Raw genomic sequence first — 18,418 nt, forward strand, 5'->3', positions numbered from 1 at the left:
TTCTCCAATCCTGGCAACATCCTTGTAAATCTCCTCTGTACCCTCTCTAATGCAATTACATCCTTCCTGTAATGTGGTGACCAAAACTGTGCACAGTACTCAAGCTGTGGCCTAACTAGTGTTTCATACAGTTCCAGCATAACATCCCTGCTTTTATATTCTATGCCTCGGCCAATAAAGGAAAGTATTCCATATCCTGCTACCTTCAGGGATCTGTGGACATGCACTCCAAGGTCCCTCTGTTCCTCTACACCTCTCAGTATCCTTCCATTTATTGTGTATTCACTTGCCTTGTTTGCTCTCCCCAAATGCATTACCTCACACTTCTCCCGATTGAACTCCATTTGCCACTTTTCTGCCCATCTGACCAGTCCATTGATATCTTCCTGCAGTCTACAGCTTTCCTCCTCACTATCAACCACACGGCCAATCTTTGTGTCATCCGCAAATTTCTTAATCATGCCCCCTACGTTTAAGTCCAAATCGTTAATGTATAACACAAAAAGCAAAGGACCTAGTACTGAGCCCTGCGGCACCCCATTGGAAACAGCCTTCCAGTCGCAAAAACACTCGTCGACCATTACCATTTGCTTCCTGACACTGAGCCAATTTTGGATCCAACTTGCCACATTCCCTTGGATCCCATGGGCCTTTACTTTTTTGACCAATCTGCCATGTGAGACCGTGTCAAAAGCCTTGCTAAAATCCATGTAGATAACATCAATTGCGCTACCCTCATTGATCCTCCTTGTCACCTCCTCGAAAAAGTCAATCAAGTTAGTCAGACACGACCTCCCCTTAACAAATCTGTGCTGACTGTCCTTGATTAGTCCGTGCCTTTCTAAGTGACAGTTTATCCTGTCCCTCAGAATTGATTCCAATGATTTGCCCACCACCAAGGTTAGGCTGACTGGCCTGTAATTACTCGATCTATCCTTTGCTCCCTTTTTAAACAGTAAAACGTTAGCAGTCCTCCAATCCTCCGGCACTACGCCTGTATCCAGTAAAGTTTGGAAAATGATTATTAAAGCCTCCGCTATTTCCTCCCTGGCTTCTTTCAACAGCCTGGGATACATTTCATCCAGCCCTGGTGATTTATCCACTTTCAAAGATGCTAATCCCCTTAATATTCCCCCCTCACTATTTTTATCCCATCTAATATTTCACACTCCTCCTCCTTAACTTCAATCCCTGTATCATCTCTCTCCTTTGTGAAGACCGATGCAAAGTACTCATTAAGAACCATACCCACATCTTACTCCTCCACACAGTTTACCTTTTTGGTCTCTAATAGGCCCTATTCTTTCCTTAGTTATCCTCTTGCTCTTAATGTATTTATAAAACGTCTTTGGATTTTCTTTGATTTTACTTGCTAATATTTTTTCATGCCCTCTCCTTGCTTTCCTAATAAGGTACATACATTTTTCTTTCTTCTCCAACTAGACATTTTCCAAACATAGTTAGTATCCCCGAATTGCATTGTAATGTCCACACATGCTACTCAGCTTTTCACCCGTACTGCACTTGTCTGATTTCAAAGAAAACTGCCCTAGGACTAAAGGTGTGACTTAATGAACTAATTACATCGAAATTAGAACACTGAAACAAGCCGCTCGGCACAACCAGTCCATGCTGGTGTGCGTCCTCCATGAGCGGTAGCCCCAACCCCCATGTTCCTGTCTTATCCCCTTTCTATCAGCCACCTAACTAACCTATTCCTAAATGTTCACAAGGTCTCTGCTTCTCTGACTAACTCCAGTAGCGCATTCTACAGCCTCACCACCCTTCATGTAAAAGAGTGTCTCCTGCTCTGCGTGCCCTCCAACCACAAATTTGTGCCCAAGTATCTTAATAGGTCCTTTAAAAGTCCCACTCACCCCTTCCAGCGCTGACCCTGTGGACTCTGCCAGATCAGCTATCACCGCATCTCCCTCCAGAATGTCGATTCACTTGTGAACAAGGCCCTTGCCATTCATTAGCTTATTGTGGATGATTGCATTGACATCATGGTCCTGACAGAAACCTGGCTGACAGGCGATGATACCTTCCCCCTTAATGAAGCTTCTCTACCTGGCTATATCTTCCACCACTTGCCCCGCCCAGACTGCCATGGTGGCAGTGTGGCCCTTATCACTATATCTCACCTTGGTCTCTCCCCCTACTCCTCTGGCACCTTGGAGCATCTCACCTTGTTCCACCCCTCTCTTAAATCCACGTTCTCTACTGCCCACCCAGTTTCTCACATCTTCACTGCTTTCGTTCCTCAGCCTCTGCACCGAGTGACTTCTCATCCTCTGATTTCAACCTCCATCTCAACTCAATATGCTCTCTCCTGAGTTCACTGCCCTCCTCGCCTCCCTTAATCTCTCCTTCCATATAAACTACCCTCCCTATTTCACGGCCACCCCCTTGACCTTGCCATTTCATGTGTCCTCTACTCCCATCGTGTAGATCACAGATCAGGCCATCTCTGATCATTTCTTTGTATCCCTCTCTACCCACATTCCCCTTCCAACCCCATTTCTTTCTGTGCCTGCCCCTGGGAAAAAAAAACTCTTCCCAAGTCACTTACATCTGCACTTTCAAATTCACAAATGTCTAACCTTTGGCCCTCCATTCACAACATTTCTGCAGCTATCGATCTGCTCAATCACACCCTCACCTCCACCTGTGATGCCCTTGTCCCCATTACACTCTCACTCACCCTGGTCGTTACCCCTGGTACGGCCCTCATCTCTGCACCCTTAAGTCCAAGGGATGCAGACTTGAACATTTATGGTGCACAAATGGTTTAACCATTCCTTGCCAGATCTGGCTGGACCACAAACACATTTGGGCCCTGCTCTCCTCTGCTAAAACTGCTCACTATTCCAGGATCGGCTTCACTTCACTACAATCTTAAACCCCTCTCATCTGCTCCTTCACCGCCAACAAAAAGTGCGAGGTGCTCATGGACTTCTTCGTCACTAAGATTGAGACCATCCGTTCAGCTGCCTCTGTTGCTTCTCTCCCTTCCCCTAGCCCACCAAGCCAAATTTCCCCTAAGGCTCCCCCCTGCCCTAGCCCTGAACTCACATCTTTCTCTTGTTTCTCTCCCATCTCCCCTCGTGCTCTCTCTGAGCTCATCTCGACCACGAGACCCACCTTCTGCTCCCTCGACCCTATTCCCACCAAACTGCTGACCACCCAACTTCCCTTCTCTGCCCCCATGTTAGCTGATATTGTTGACGTTTCCCTCTCCTCAGGTACTGCCCCCTCCCCTTCAAATCTGCCATCATCAACCCCCTCAAAAAACCCACCCATGACCCCTCTGTCCTTGCAAACTGCCGCCCCATCTCCATCCTCTCTTTCCTCTCAAGTCCTTGAACGTGGTGTCACATCCCAAACCCATGCCCATCTTTCCCACAACTCCATGTTTGAATCCCTCCAATCAGGTTTCTTCCCCTGCCACAGTACTGAAACGGCCCTCATCAGTCACAAATTACATCCTATGTGACCATGACAGTGGTAAACTATCCCTCCTCATCTTTTTCAACCTGTCTGCAGCCTTTGACACAGATAACCACACCTTCGTCCTCCAATGCCTCTCCTCCGTCATCCAGCTAGGTGGGACTGCACTCGCTTAGTTTCATTCTTATCTATCTAGTCGTAGCCAGAGAATCACCAGCAATGGTTTCTCTTCCTGCTCCCACACCATTACCTATGGAGTCCCTCAAGAATCTATCCTTGGCCCCTCCTATTTCTCATCTACAAGCTGCCTCTCGGTGACATCATCCGAAAACACTGTCAGATTCCACATGTACCCTGATGACACCCAGCTCTACCTCACCATCACCTCGGTCAACCCCTCCACTCTGATTTGTCACACTGCTTGTCCGACATCCAGTAGTTGATGAGCAACAATTTCCTCCAACTAAATATTGGAAAGAAGCCATTATCTTTGGTCCCCACCACAAACTCCGTTCCCTAGCCACCGACTCCATCCCTCTTCCTGGCCACTGTCTGAGGCTGAACCCGACCGTTCACAAACTTGGTGTCCTATTTGACCCCGAGATGAGCTTCCAATCACATATCCGCTCCATCACCATGACCGCCTACTTCCACCTCCGTAACATCGCCTGTCTCCGCCCCTGCCTCAGCTCATTTGTTTGATAACACTTCTGTGAAACGCCTTGGGATGTTTTACTACGTTAAAGGCACTATATAAATGCAATTTGTTGTTCTTAATATGGATGAGCTTGAAGAAGATTACGAGTTTGATACATACGTTTGTTTCCAGTGCTCCTTCACATCTCCACAACTTAAAAGATGTGCTACTGAAATAAAACACACGAGAGTCTACACAGCAACAGTGCCCATTTTTGTGACCTATGACAAAGTATACCACTCTCTAATTAATAAACTAGCTTAGTACTTTGTAAGGCGAATGCACTTACTCAAATGTTGCAACTGCCAAAATATTTCTTTTGAAACAGCAAACCAATTATGTTTATGTAACAATGGATGTTCAAAAAAAAACTTCAAGATAGAATAAACAGTGTCAGCTGATTAGATTGCAAACTCCAATAATCAGTCACAGCACTTACTGTCCAGAAGTTAACATCTCAAAATGCGCGACTGTATCGCAGGGTAAAACACATTAACTGTAAAAGTTGACTAGAAGCTTAATTTTGTAAAGCATTTTAAACTGCACTAATACATTGCTAAAATATTACAAACCGCTGGAACTCAGATTTGGTATTACTAACCATTACAGTACTAAAACTTAGAGCTACGGATTGAGATGAAGTTGAAATTGGCACTCCACATGATCTGAGTCCGGAATCATAGAATCTTACAGCATAGAAGGAGGCCATTCAGCCCATCGTGCCTATGCCCCGTTAGGATGGCATTGAGCAGCAGCTGCAGTATCTCCTGGTCTGTCTTCAGTAGCAGAACGGTCAAGGCCAGGCAGACCGAAGATGAGCTATGAATTTGCCAGACAAAGATTATATCAGAAAGAAACAAATACATGGGAACTCCTGGCAAATAAAACCTACTTCATTCTAACTGAAGTGAACATGGAGCAGAGTCTCTCAAGTCCTCACCAGCAGCTGCAAGGCACAGCGGTTTCCTAGGACAAAGGCCAAATTTCAGATGATGCCATCGCTACTGTTCTTTTATCAGGTCAGTTTTATTTTTAAAATTGAACTTTGTACAAGCACACAAAACACATCATGAGGTTATCAAAGCAAACACGAACCTAGTCATAAGTCAAATCTCACAATGGGTCATTCACCTTTAGTCTCACCATGACAATTGAAAAATAACTCAGAAAACATCAGCACATTGCTATATGCGTGAAGATATAGGTCTGGTAAGGCCTCGACTTTAAAATTCTCATTCTTGTTTTCAAACTCTCCATGACCTCACCCCTCCCTATCTCTCTAACCTCCTCCAGCCCTACGGTCCTCCAATTCTGGTGCATCCCTGACTTTCCTCACTCCACCATTGGCAGTCGTGCCTTCAGCTGCCAAGCTCTGGAATTCCCTCCCTAAACCCCTCTCTCCTCCTTTGAGACACTTCTTAAACCTACCTCTTTGACCAAACCTTTGGTCACCTGTCCTTATAGATCCTTGTGTAGCTGAGATCCACTTCAAACAAAAAAAAGGGAAAGAAAGAAATACTGCATTTACACAGCCTTGATTTTCACAACCTCAGGACGTATCAAAGCACTTTACAGCCAACGAAGTAATTCTGAAGCGTCGTCACTATTGTAAGGTGGGAAACACGGCAGCCAATTTGCAAGGTTCCACAGACACCAATGTGATACTGACCAGATAATCTGTTTTAGTGATGTTGGTTCAGGGATGAATAATGGCCAGACACCAGGGAGAACTCCCTTGATCTTCTTCAAAATAGTGCCATGGGATCTTTTACATCCATCTGAGAGGGCAGGAGGGGCCTCGGTTTAACCTCTCATCCGAAAGACGGCAGCTCCCACAGTACTGCACTGGGAGTGTCAGCCTAGACTTTGTGCTCAAGTCCCTGGAGTGGAGCTTAAACCCAGACTCAGACGCAAAAGTGCTACCCACTAAGCCAAGGCTAACAACTGAATAGCCAAGACAGTAGCAATCACTCCTGTGTAGTGTAGCATTCAGCACATCAAGCAACAAACATTTGCGCCTGTAGATAACTCTGCCACAGACAGAAGGGGTCGCAGAAACGCTTGTTTTTCCAATGCAGAAATGTTTTACTATGTTAAAAGGTGTCATAAATACAAGTTGCTGTTGTTGATATTGGAATCCAATATGTGTACCTCACAGTTCTATAAAATGGAGGAACATACTGTGCAAGAGTAGATTTCTTCATAGGCCATTAAATTTCAAAATATGCGACTTCACTCTAAAAACTAACCTATACAGTACACACTTGCGATTCTTTGCCACTGTTCGGTGTGTCAGAATTTTGCATTTTTAAAAATGTCACAATACAGCAGTCAGCAATTCAAAGCAGGCAAATCCTACTGGCTACTTTGAACGCAGAGCACACGTTAACACTTCTAAGGACACATTCACACATCATCTTTAGCGTCACTGCAAAGTGGTTTCAGCCTCACAGCAACAGTGGAGACTGTCAGCAGAGTCATTGGCAGATCGATTCGATCTCTGGGCTCTGAATGTGGAACCCCAGCCTCTGGTGGTTTTGGAACAGCACTGCGGATCTCAAGTGTTCATGTGGTCTCCTGCACTTCAGGTCACAAAGGGCATGTGTTTTGGAGGCAAACATGGCCACCGATCTGCACACAGCAAGATTCCACCAACATCAAATTTATCTGTCACGGCAGTGTTGATTAAAGGATGAATGCAGGCCAGGAAACCAGGAGATCTCCCTACTCATCCGAAAAAAAGGAGTGTCATGGAATCTTTGACGTTCCCTTGAAAAGGCACTCAGTTTATCTTCTCATCCAAAGGGTAGCTGCTCAAATAATGCAGCATTCCCTCAGTACTGCACTGGAGTATCAGCATAGATTACATTCTCAAGTCCTGGAGTGGGGCTAAAACCCACAGCCTCTGACTCAGGTAAGTTTGCTACAACTGAGCCAAGCTGATCTAACAATACCCTTTCTTATGTTGCCTGTGTGAATCTTCCTCCTCCCCTCCCCAAACAGCCAGACACTCGAGCTGGTGAATGTCACTTTTCAACAAGCACGCACAATTGTTTGTATTGTCCAAGTTCTACCTTGCAATGTGACCAGAGATCGAACTTAGGACTTTCCTGGTGTGTCCAGTTCAGCTACTCATTATACAGCTTCTGTAATATATGACTTGGCTGAGTCAGATTGGGCAGGCTGTATAAGCGTAATGCAAGACCCAAAATCAGATCATATAAATCTATGCATTACTCCTGGTCATCCGTTACTCTATGTCTAGCCAATCTTGTGATGCTACTTCTGCCATATTACAATCACAGGACAGAGCTCAACTTTACAAAATGAATATTGGTATGTGATTTACAAACACTGGCTTGCATTGAAATCACTGCTCTCTGTTGGAAACATTAAAATAATCTAACTAACTGCATTACTGATTAACCTTTTTGCTGGTCAGACTCAGCACCTCAATAGACTTAAGACTGAAACATCAGCACAGTTTTTCCTGCAATGCAATCCTGACTGTAAATTTAGCCATCTAGGAACTGCTGGGCAAAAAAAGACCAAGGTCCATCTAGTTCGCCTTCTACCATTCTGGTAGTTGCATGACAATAATGGAATTATTGACTAATCGTAGCAATCAATCAGCCTACAACTGGCCCAGATATGACATGAGGAAAACCCCGGGCGGAGAGCTTTAAGAACCACAGGACCAATGTCACCTGTTCCTCCCAAGCATGTTACACAACAGATTTCTTGTCTCAAATTACTCACACTGTACCCCAAAATATTTTCTGGAAGAAATTTATCTAATTTGCATTTGAATGAATCGATACTAACTACTTCCACCTTCTTCCTAGGGAGGCTGTTCCATGGATTGACCACTCGTTCGATAAAATACTGTTTCTGCAGATTCACTTTGAATTTACCCGTCCACTGCTTCTGTGCTGTCAGACTGCTTGTCCAACATCCAGTCCTGGATGAGCCACAAATTCCTCCAGCTAAACATCGGGAAGATGGAAGTCATCATCTCTGCCTCAGTCACAAATGCCATACCATTGCCATTGATTCCATTCTCCTCCCCGGCCAATGTTTTAGGTTGAACCCTATTGTTCGCAATCTAGGTGTCCTATTCAACCGAGCTGAGCTTCCAGCCCCATATCGCCCATCACAAAGACCGCCTACTTCCACCCCTAACATCACCCATCTCCACCCATGAATCACTCATCCATGCTTTTGTTACCTCCAGACTCTACTATTCCAATACTGACCTTGCTGACCTCCCATTTTCCACCCTCCGTAAAGTTCAGCATGTCCAAAGCTCTGCTGCCCATATCCTATCCCACACCAAGTCCCGCTCACCCATCACCCCTGTCCTCGCTGATCTACATTGGCTTCTGGTTCCCATGCCTCAAATTTAAAATTTTCATGCTCATGTTTAAATCCATTCATGGCCTTTTCCCTCCCTATCGCTAACCCTCCCCACAGAACTCTCATTTCCTCTGGCCTTTTGCGCCGTTTCCTCCTCCCTTAGCCCCACCATGGGCAGCCATACCTCCAGTCACCGAGACCCCACACTCTGGAATTCCCTCCCTAAACCCCTCAGCCTCACCACTCCTTTCAGGCACTCCTTAAAACACACCTCTTTGACCAAGCTTTTGATCACCCTTCCCATTAGCTCCTTTGTCTCAACATTCGTTTTTGTCCGATATTTTTCTACATTAAAAAGGCGCTAAAAAAATGCAAGTTGTGGTTTTTATTGTTCAGCTAGCTGGGGCGGTGGGGGGGGGGGGGGAAAGAGAATGGAAAAACAACCTGGGGAGGGAGGGGGCATGGAAAAACAACTGGGTTCAGGCTAGGAAAATCGGCCAGAGTTCCAGCACCTGATCACTATCAGGTGATGACATGATCAGGCCCAGCTGTAACATTCCCCAGTCAAATACTATAAAGCTCAGGCATTCAAAATCATGAAGGGTTTTGATAAAGTAAATAAGGAGAAACTCTTTCCACTGGCAGAAGGGTCGGTAACCAAAAGACTTAAGGTAATTGGCAAGAGATGGAGACTTTCTTTTAAAAAGTGAACTGTTATGACCTGAAATGCAATACCTGAAAGGGTGGTGGAAGCAGATTCAATAGAAGCTTTCAAAAGGGAACTGGATAAATACTTGAAGGGGAGAAAGTTGCAGGGCTATGGGGAAAGAGCAAGGGAGTGGGACTAACTGGGTAGCTCTTTCGTGTTGTATGACTTTGATTCTAACCAACCTTAAACAAAATTTAATTACATTTTTCAAGCTGGTACTTCAAGACTTGCATTTATATAGTGCATTTCACAGCCAATGAAGTACTTTGAAGTGTAGTCACTGTTGTAATGTAGGAAAGGCAGCAGCCACTCTGTGCACAGCAACATCCTACAACTGTAATGAAAGAACGACCAGATAATCTGCTTGTGATGTTGGTTGAGGCCCTCCCTCAGTACTGCACTGGACTGTCAGCATAAATCATGTGTTCAAGTCTCTGGAGTGGGACTTGAACCCACAACCTTCTGACTCAGGATTGTGTTACCATTGAGCCACAAAGCCACAGGTTAGTTAAGGAATTCCTTATTAGAGGAACAAGAGGCATTCCAGGTCTTAGCTAAAGTTTTCACACTAAAACAATAGACTGTTCACAGTAACACTATTAATACAGAAACAGGTTCTCATTCACTGTCAGTTCTGACTACTTACAGGACAGGAGGTTTCAAGGTCCATGTATACATCGCAGATAACAACCAATGGGCCAACATTCGTGGATATCAATTAATTATTTTAAAATGATAAAGGTTATGAATTCGGAGCCGCACTAGATTCAGATGTACTTCGTCAGTCTCTCAAAGGAGCCATCGTCCAAACCAGGGAAAGAAGCACGGTTCACCGACATTTACTGCACGTAGCTAAACCGATCAAGTGACACACTTCAGTCTAATAACAAGGAGCCTGAACCCACCCACTGAAATTTTGCACTCTTTCCACCTCAGCTGATAGTTCCCCCTCCCCTTTAACAATTGGCCACGGAAGGAGCCGTTCTGTTAAGCAATTTATCAAAAGCAATATTTTTTTTAAAAAAGCTATGCAATTGCATTCAGAAAACGTTGCAGCCTATAACGACACATGAAGTTAAAACACTACACTTACCTCCTCTCTCGGTTCAGGAACAACGCTATCTGCCGTTTGAAGGGCGTGGACTTCCTTCCTTCCTCCCCCACTTTGCTGCTGCTGCGAGCCGATGTGCCAGCCCCAGGTGTTCTCGTTACCTGCGCGGCTCCTGCCGTCTCCTCGGTGATTGACAGCTGCTCGCCGCGCCGACCTCGCGCTGCCCACAACCACTCGCCAATTAGCAGCCGCAGCCGCAGCCTTAAACCGGCCCTTAAACCTGCATTCTCTGTCGCCCTCTGCCCGCCAAAAACATTCCAAGCAACAAATCCTAACCCGAGTCTAAAAACACTTTCAAATCATTTTGTGATATTCCGAGAATGCTGCTGATAAAATTTCATATGCTTATCCAAATTAAGGGAATTGGATAAATACTTGAAGTGGGGAATTGCAGGTCTATAGGGGCAAAAGAGCGGGGGAGTGGGAATTAATGGGCTAGCTTGTTCAAAGAGCCGGCACTGACACAATGGGCCGAATGGCCTCCTTCTGTGCCGTATTATTCTAAGTGCAAAGTACTGCATATAGGATGGAAAAATAACACCAAAATGCCATGAATGGTGTTGAAAGACTAAATGGAATGAGACTTATAGTCTGGGTGCTAAACATGTCCAACCAATGCAGGGCAGCAATCAACAAGTCCAATAGAATGTGGAACTGTGTAGCCAAAACAGTTGAATGGAGGTCAGTGGAAGGCATGATCAAACAGTACTCCACTCAGACCGCACCCAGGCTACTGCGTCCTGTTCTGGTCACCAAGAAACAAGAGAGATATTTCCTAAGTGTTGGAGGCAGTGTAGAGAAGAGCCATCAGGCTGAACCCTCGTGTCAGGAGTCTGAGCTTTATTTCCATTGTGAAAATGCTTACTACGTTTGTAATGGTATACATCACTTTTTCATTGGTTTTCTACAGAAAACATTCACACATGGTATGTGGCAAAATTTAGTTTTTCAATTGATCAGATTGATGGATTCAGACATAAAATTTCTACCCTGGTATAAAACAAGTGCCCTTTGGGACCCATTAGTAACTGGGGGTAATTTTCACTTTGGATAGGGGTGAAAAACTGGCCGTTGCAGAACGAACACCCATTATACATTTAGGGTTGCCAACTCTGGTCGGATGTATTCATGGAGGTTTTATCACATGACCTCTCACCTCCAATCACCGTGCCCAGTCAAACAGCCATTCTTCCCCCACCCCATCATCTCCAATATTTTTGTAACAAAAAGTTTTCAAAGAGAAAAAAACAAAAAACATTTTTTAATGCCCTTATGATTTTTCTCCCAGGTTGCTCGTAGCAGCATCCAGGAGATGAATCTTTTATTTCTGGAGACTCCAGGACAATCCTGGAGGGTGGCAACCCTAGTTATACACCCCACCTGATTTTCCTCACCATTGAAGTCAATGCATTACATGTTGAATTTATTAAATACTGATTGATTTAAATATCAAAATAATTACTTATGCAATTGTTATATATGCAAATAAAAATGTACAGGAGAATGCTTTTAGTAATCTGACATAAGAACTAGGATTAGGTACTGCTGCATTGTTTTAATTTGTATCTAAATAGATGGAGAAACTAATATTAATCAACATGTAAACCAGATATTTTTATTGATTTTCAACCTGTGTTTTTGAATATTAAATATTTGCATTTACAAGATTTTTAATATATATTTTCTCTAAAGGGCTTACTTATCTATGCATATTCTCTCTCAGTAGGATAGAGGCTGCAGGCTAGGCAGATTTAGGGTAGGGACAAGGGGGTTGGTGAGTCATAGTGCTCTACTGCGAGATGTGGGAGTAGTGGTCAGGCCAGGAGTGGGAGAGGCTCTGTTAAAAACACAGGAGGGCAGGCAGTGATTGTGGATCAAGTTGAGGCTGGGTCCTGGACTGATTTGTTGAGTGGCAGAGTGTGTGAGCAGGTAGCGGGGAGGCTATGTGCAGAGTCGTGCCAGGAGTGGATTTGGCAGCAAGCCAAAGTGTCGACATGCAATCAAGCATAATCACTATTGTGCTTCTTGTTAATATCTGTGCCTCTCAGATCAATAAGAACACATAAATAGGATGAATAGGCAGGAACTGATGCCAGGCAACTTTTTTAAATAATATGCAGATAGAGTTAGCAGAGAATGAGATTGCTCCCTCTTCTGGTAATACTGTAGCACTTTTCATATTATACCTTACCCTACACATTGTATATCTTGTTATAATTTTGACTTAAGGCAAACTGAAGTGGATCTAGCAATTGCTCTATAACTATCAATACTTTATTTATTGAAAAAGTGTGTAAACTAACCCCAAAAAAAGATTTTGATTGGTGCTAAAATAAGCCAAATTGGTACCAGTAATCTAGATTCTCCATTATAAATGAATAGAACCAGGACAATGTCAATAGACAAGGCCCCCTGGCTACCAGTGTGATACAATATTCAAACCGATCCCCTAATTGTGGGAGGGAAATGGAAGAGGAAATCCATAGACAGATCAAAGAGACAAGTAGGAATAACAAAATGATTGTTCCTGGAAATTGTAATTACCTATCATTGATTAGGGCAGGGATAGTAAATGGAGAAAAAAAAAGGAATTTCTAAAAGGTGTGCAGGACTCCTTCCTCAAGCAAGGGGAGAGGTATTGATTGATTCAGTTATGAGTAGTGAAATAGATCAGGTAGGTGACTTAAATGTGGGTGAGCAGTTTTGGAGTAGTGACTATAATATGATATGGTTTAAGGTCCAAATAGAAAAGGGGAAGAGTTAGTGCAAAAACAAGGGCACCGGATTGAAATAGGGCAGACTTCAGAAACAGTGAGCTAAGCTGGAAAGTGAAGATGGCAACAGTGCTGGAAATCAACAATGGGATACTTTTTAAAAAGGGAGATTGTGAATTTACAGAATAAATATACCATTTTAAAAATGGAGACTATTTCAAGCTTCAGAATGCAATAGATAAATAAAGGTTATAAACAAATTAAAATTGAATAGGGCATAAAGGGCCTAAAAGGTATGATACAAATAAAGAGAAAATATGGAAAGAGGTTAAGAAATGGATAAGGAAAGCAATGAGAGATGATAGAATCTTTAAAAATATTTTTAAGAGAACAGGAAAGCATTCTGCAAAATCAGTAAAAAGAGAATTGTCAAATGAGGTGGGACCTAAGAGGAGAGAATTGAGAGTTAGTCGAAGTTAAGCAGAAATTGGCAGGGATATTAAACAAGTACTTTGCTTCAGTGTTTACAAAAGAGGTAAATCCTGAATTGGTTAAAAGTGAGGCAAGACATTATAATAAATAAAAAGGAAAGTATTAGAGAAGTTAGTTAAGCTAAAGGAGGACAATGTGTTGGGACCTGATGGTTTGCATCCAAAAATCCTGAGGGAAACGGAGGAAGAAATAGCAAAGGCTGTAGAAATTATATTTCAGGATTTATTGAGTGGCAGTGTGTGGGAAGCCTGGAGATTGGCCAATGTAGTACCCATTTTCAAAAAGGGAGACAAAAGCTAACCTGGGTAATATCTGGTGGAAAAAAATTATTTTAAAATGAACAGAATTACTTTCCATGGATGTTCATGCTGTTGGACACCAGTGAGTAGATGTTTTGAACTTATGAACAAGCATGTTTGTGTTATTTAGTTTCTTTGGTCTTAATAGTTTTTACAGGAGACATGCTGAATGTCGATTTGAAGACGGACTGCAGTGGTTGTTTACATTTAGATCAGATAATTGTCAGAGCATGACTAATTATTTCACATGATCCATTAAAATAGAGTTATGCATTGGTTGGGAAATTAACATGAATTCCTTGTATGTTTCTGTTCTATGAGCCTAATTTCAAGTTCAAAATGGAGATGTGTGCATTCCTAAGGGGTTCCTGCATTGTGACAATCCAAACTAAATGCTTCAGTTTAGGAATGTGTAATAGCTGACGGCCCTGGCCTGTGCAAAGTCAGCTGGTCTCAGCCGAGATGGTAGTGGGGATACTACAGCTGAATTTTGTGTTCTGTTATCAGGGAGGGAAAAGAAATCAGCCAGGTGCTGACACCCAGTTGCTATCCAGCAACCCCTGCTGGAAGTGCTTTTATGTGGACATCAGATGAGGACAGGATCAGGCTTGCCATTGCAAATTGGGTGTTGTATTTGCCTAAACTACACTTCAAAAACATTAATTGGCTTTGAAGCACTTCAGGACAAGCTGATCACATGACAGGAACTATATATTTCTTTTCTTAGTGCCCACCAAAAAAAAAAATCAAATTTTTTTTGCAATATTTTTGGGAGGTTACAAGGTTCAAAGAAGTTGTAGTTAATTTTTGCAGCAGGGAAAGTGCTGAGAATGTTGGGAGGTTAAGAAAAGTTAAGTGTTTAATCAGAAGTAATAAAACTTAGTGTATCACAACTGTTATTTAAAGCTTAAGTCTTTGAACCCAGATAGTAAAACAACAGTCTATCAGTACAAGGAATAAGTATGTACAAGATCAATTAAGGTAGGACAAGAGGATGACAGAAGATAATGACCATGGAAACCAACTTACCACAGGCATCCAGGGAGTTGAAGCCAAGCAATCCAGAGTAAGGCAGAACCAACCAACACTACAACAGCTAACGTACTAAAAGAAGGTTGTTTTAGGCTCAAATCACAGAGGGATAGTCCACGTACTGGAAACCCATGATGTTAAATTCAATGTGTAATTATCCATGTCATTGGGAGTGGTTTATGGAGTCAAAAAGCAAGCTACTTTAGAAACATTAGAAATGTATGGTAAATGCCAGTTCAGTTTTCATGTGTGCATGTTAGAAGAGTGGAAGAAAATTTGTCTGATATTGACTAATATCCTTTTTATTCGTTCATGGGATGTGGGTGTTGCTGGCGAGGCCAGCATTTATTGCCCATCCCTAATTGCCCTTGAGAAGGTGGTAGTGAGCCGCCTTCTAGAACCGCTGCAGTCCGTGTGGTGAAGGTTCCAGGATTTTGACCCAGCGACAATGAAGGAATGGCAATATATTTCCAAGTCGGGATGGTGGAGGGGAACATGCAGGGTGGTGTTGTTCCCATGTGCCTGCTGCCCTTGTCCTTCTAGATGGTAGAGGTCACGGGTTTGGGAGGTGCTGTTGAAGAAGCCTTGGCAAGTTGCTGCAGTGCATCCTGTGGATGGTACACACTGCAGCCACAGTGCGCCAGTGGTGAAGGGAGTGAATGTTTAGGGTGGTGGATGGGGTGCCAATCAAGCGGGCTGCTTTGTCTTGGATGGTGTCAAGCTTCTTGTGTTGTTGGAGCTGCACTCATTCATCACACTCCTGACTTGTGCCTTGTAGATGGTGGAAAGGCTTTGGGGAGTCAGAAGGTGAGTTACTCGCCGCAGAATACCCAGCCTCTGACCTGCTCTTGTAGCCACAGTATTTATGTGGCTGGTCCATTTAAGTTTCTGGTCAATGGTGACCCCCAGGATGTTGATGGTGGGGGATTCGGCGATGGTAATGCCGTTGGATGTCAAGGGGAGGTGGTTAGACTCTCTCTTGTTGGAGATGGTCATTGCCTATTAATTACCTATTGGGATTTTAGATGCAATATTTCTTAAATAATTTACAGGATTTAGTGTTTATCAATCTTAATGTCCTCAAATAAAATGCAGTTTAGTTAATTATTCTCCAAAGCCACTTCATCACAGAAAAGGGGGATTATTTTTGCTAACTAGTTCCCTTGTAGGCTGGTCAGTGCCCTATGTCTTGGTGTACAAAGGAGGCAAATTTGAAATTTTGTAGTTGCTCTACTATTACTTTTATCAGAACAACTTGCAGTTATAGAGCACCTTAACATAGGAAAACATCCCACGGCACTTCACAGGAGCATTATCAGACAAAATTTGACACCAAGCCAAAGAAGGAGCTATGGGAGTGTAACAAGCTGAAACAGGCCCAGGACCCAGTGGTCAATTAGACATACAGACTAGAGCTTAATGTTCAAAACAGGTGAGGTTTATTCAGCCACTGCAGTTGTGTCTAAGTGCTAAGATGGACAAAACAATAACAAGGATTACCTTCCAGCCTACAACATCTCATTCTTAGCTGCTTCTTCTCCAGCCTCTTCCCAACTTAACTGTTTCCCTGCTTTTTATCCTTCCAGACTGGGAGTCGTTCCTGATTGACGTTAATTGCCATTAAAGATTTTTTAAAGCTATGCAGCCTTGCCTTGGTCATTCTGACGTTTTATATAATTTCTTAAAGCCGTACCCCTATAGCGGGTACAGAGCTCTCAAAAGCCTATGGCTCACATATCATCCCTCTCTGTCTGTTGCAGGAGGAGTGAATAAAAACTTGGACAAAAAGGTAGGTTTTAAGGAGAATCTTAAAGTAGGAGAGAGATGTTTAGGGAGGGAATTCCAGAGTTTAGGGCCTACACGGCTGAAGGCATGGCCGCCAACGGTGAGACAAAGGGTGTGGGGGATGTAAGAGGCCAGTGATGGAGGAACGCAGAGTTCTTGGAGGGTGTAGAGCTGGAGAAGGTTCCAGAGATAGGGAGGGACGAGGTCATGGAGTGATTTGAACACAAGGATGTTACAGGACCGGGAGCCAATGTAGGTCAGCGAGCACAGGGGTGATGGGTGAATGGGACTTGGTGTGAGTTAGGAAATGGGCAGCAGAGCTTTGGATGAGCTCAAGTTAATGGAAGGTGGAAAATGGGAGGCCGGCCAGGAGAGCATTGGAATAGTCAACGGTCAGAAGATCAAAGGTCACAAAAGCACAGATAGTAACACTACACCCAATTACTATCGGGGCAATAATCTAGAGTAGATCATTTATTATTGCTTTTTACTATGTTTATAAATTTGATTTATTTTACTTAATACCTTTCCTTTGTTTTAAATTTATGACTTTCCCTTTCATAATTTATGGTTCATTCTTATAATTTTTAGTTGGCTATGAATTATTATGTAATCAGTTCAATTTGTCCAGTGATCACAAGATTAATAACGACAATAGAATTACATAGAATTTACAGCACAGTAACAGGCCATATGGCCCAAAAGGTATATGCTGGTGTTCATGCTTCACACAAGCCTCCTCCCACCTTGCTTCCATACAAATCATTGGTTTGGCTGCAGAGAGAACACTGGGGATGATTTTGATGCATAACCTAAATCAGACGGGCAGTGAGCAGAGTGATCAAGGGTCCACACAATGTCATTACCATTTTGCTAATTGGGCCTCATTTAGACAGGCAAGCTTCCTGCTCGTTTCCAGTGCTGATAGGCAGCGGGGACAGAAATCTGACAGTCCATCTGCGGAGCTAAGCTAACAGTTCCAACTTAAATGGGAGATGGGAGGACCAAGTGGATGGTGGGGTGGAGAGTGGGGGAACGGCTGGGGAGGTGTAAGGTGAGTAAACAGTCAGAAGCATTTTTTTTTGATGACGCAGGAAGAGCTATTATGCTCTTCCTGGCCCCCAAAAAAATGCTGCAAAGAGCAAGCAGCACTTGTTTTGCTTAGTGGCCTCCGGCATTCCCTTTAAAGGATGCTGGATGGGTCACGTTCCGCTCTGTTATATTGGGCAAGGCTTGCATAGCCCAGGTGCCGTGCATTTACCCATCATAATGCATCAGTGTCATAGGACCCCGAATTGCATATAGTAATGAGGCTACTGCCTGGTTTTTGATGGGAGTATTGGCCACTAACTTCAAAGCAGGTGTAAAAACGTCAATAATTTTTCTATTGCGATTTTTGGCCTCGCTACAGCCCCATTCCCACCTAAAGACGGTGCCGTAGAGATACCAAAATCGCCTCCATTCTGTCCAGTTTTGGGGTTTTACTTTAGGAAGAATGTCAAAGCCATGAAGGGGGTGCAGAAGAGTTTTATTAGTGATACCAGGGATGAGCTGCTTAAGTTATGAAGAGAGATTAGAGAAACTGGAGCTCTTTTCGTTATAAGGTTCAGCATCAACACCATCGATGAACTATCGTCGGAACTCCTGTGACTGTCCTCCACACCTCTTTAAGGGAGAGGCTTGAACTCTTGGTGTTGTGTTTCTGACTGTCCGCTGTTGCTCTTTCATTGACTTGTTCTGTACTGCAGCTGAATCACAGTTTGCAGAGTGTGG

At 43.5% G+C, this 18,418-nt stretch overlaps 1 protein-coding gene across 3 annotated transcripts in view; it reads right to left on the reverse strand.

Annotated features, from left to right (window-relative positions):
- Positions 1-10,469, reverse strand: part of eepd1 (endonuclease/exonuclease/phosphatase family domain containing 1) — a 137,724-nt gene extending 127,255 nt beyond the window's left edge. Inside the window, exon 1 of one of the 3 annotated variants that reach the window (XM_068001383.1) lies at positions 10,306-10,469. The gene's annotated coding sequence lies outside the window, so the exon portion shown is untranslated. Of the gene's footprint in view, positions 1-5,816; positions 7,157-9,858; positions 10,060-10,305 lie in introns of those variants that run through there. The other 2 variants (XM_068001390.1, XM_068001400.1) reach the window with 2 other exon arrangements.
- Between the last annotated feature and the right edge of the window lie 7,949 nt (positions 10,470-18,418).

The sequence above is a fragment of the Heptranchias perlo genome, chromosome 2 (assembly GCF_035084215.1).
Source record: "Heptranchias perlo isolate sHepPer1 chromosome 2, sHepPer1.hap1, whole genome shotgun sequence".
Taxonomy (NCBI): domain Eukaryota; kingdom Metazoa; phylum Chordata; class Chondrichthyes; order Hexanchiformes; family Hexanchidae; genus Heptranchias; species Heptranchias perlo.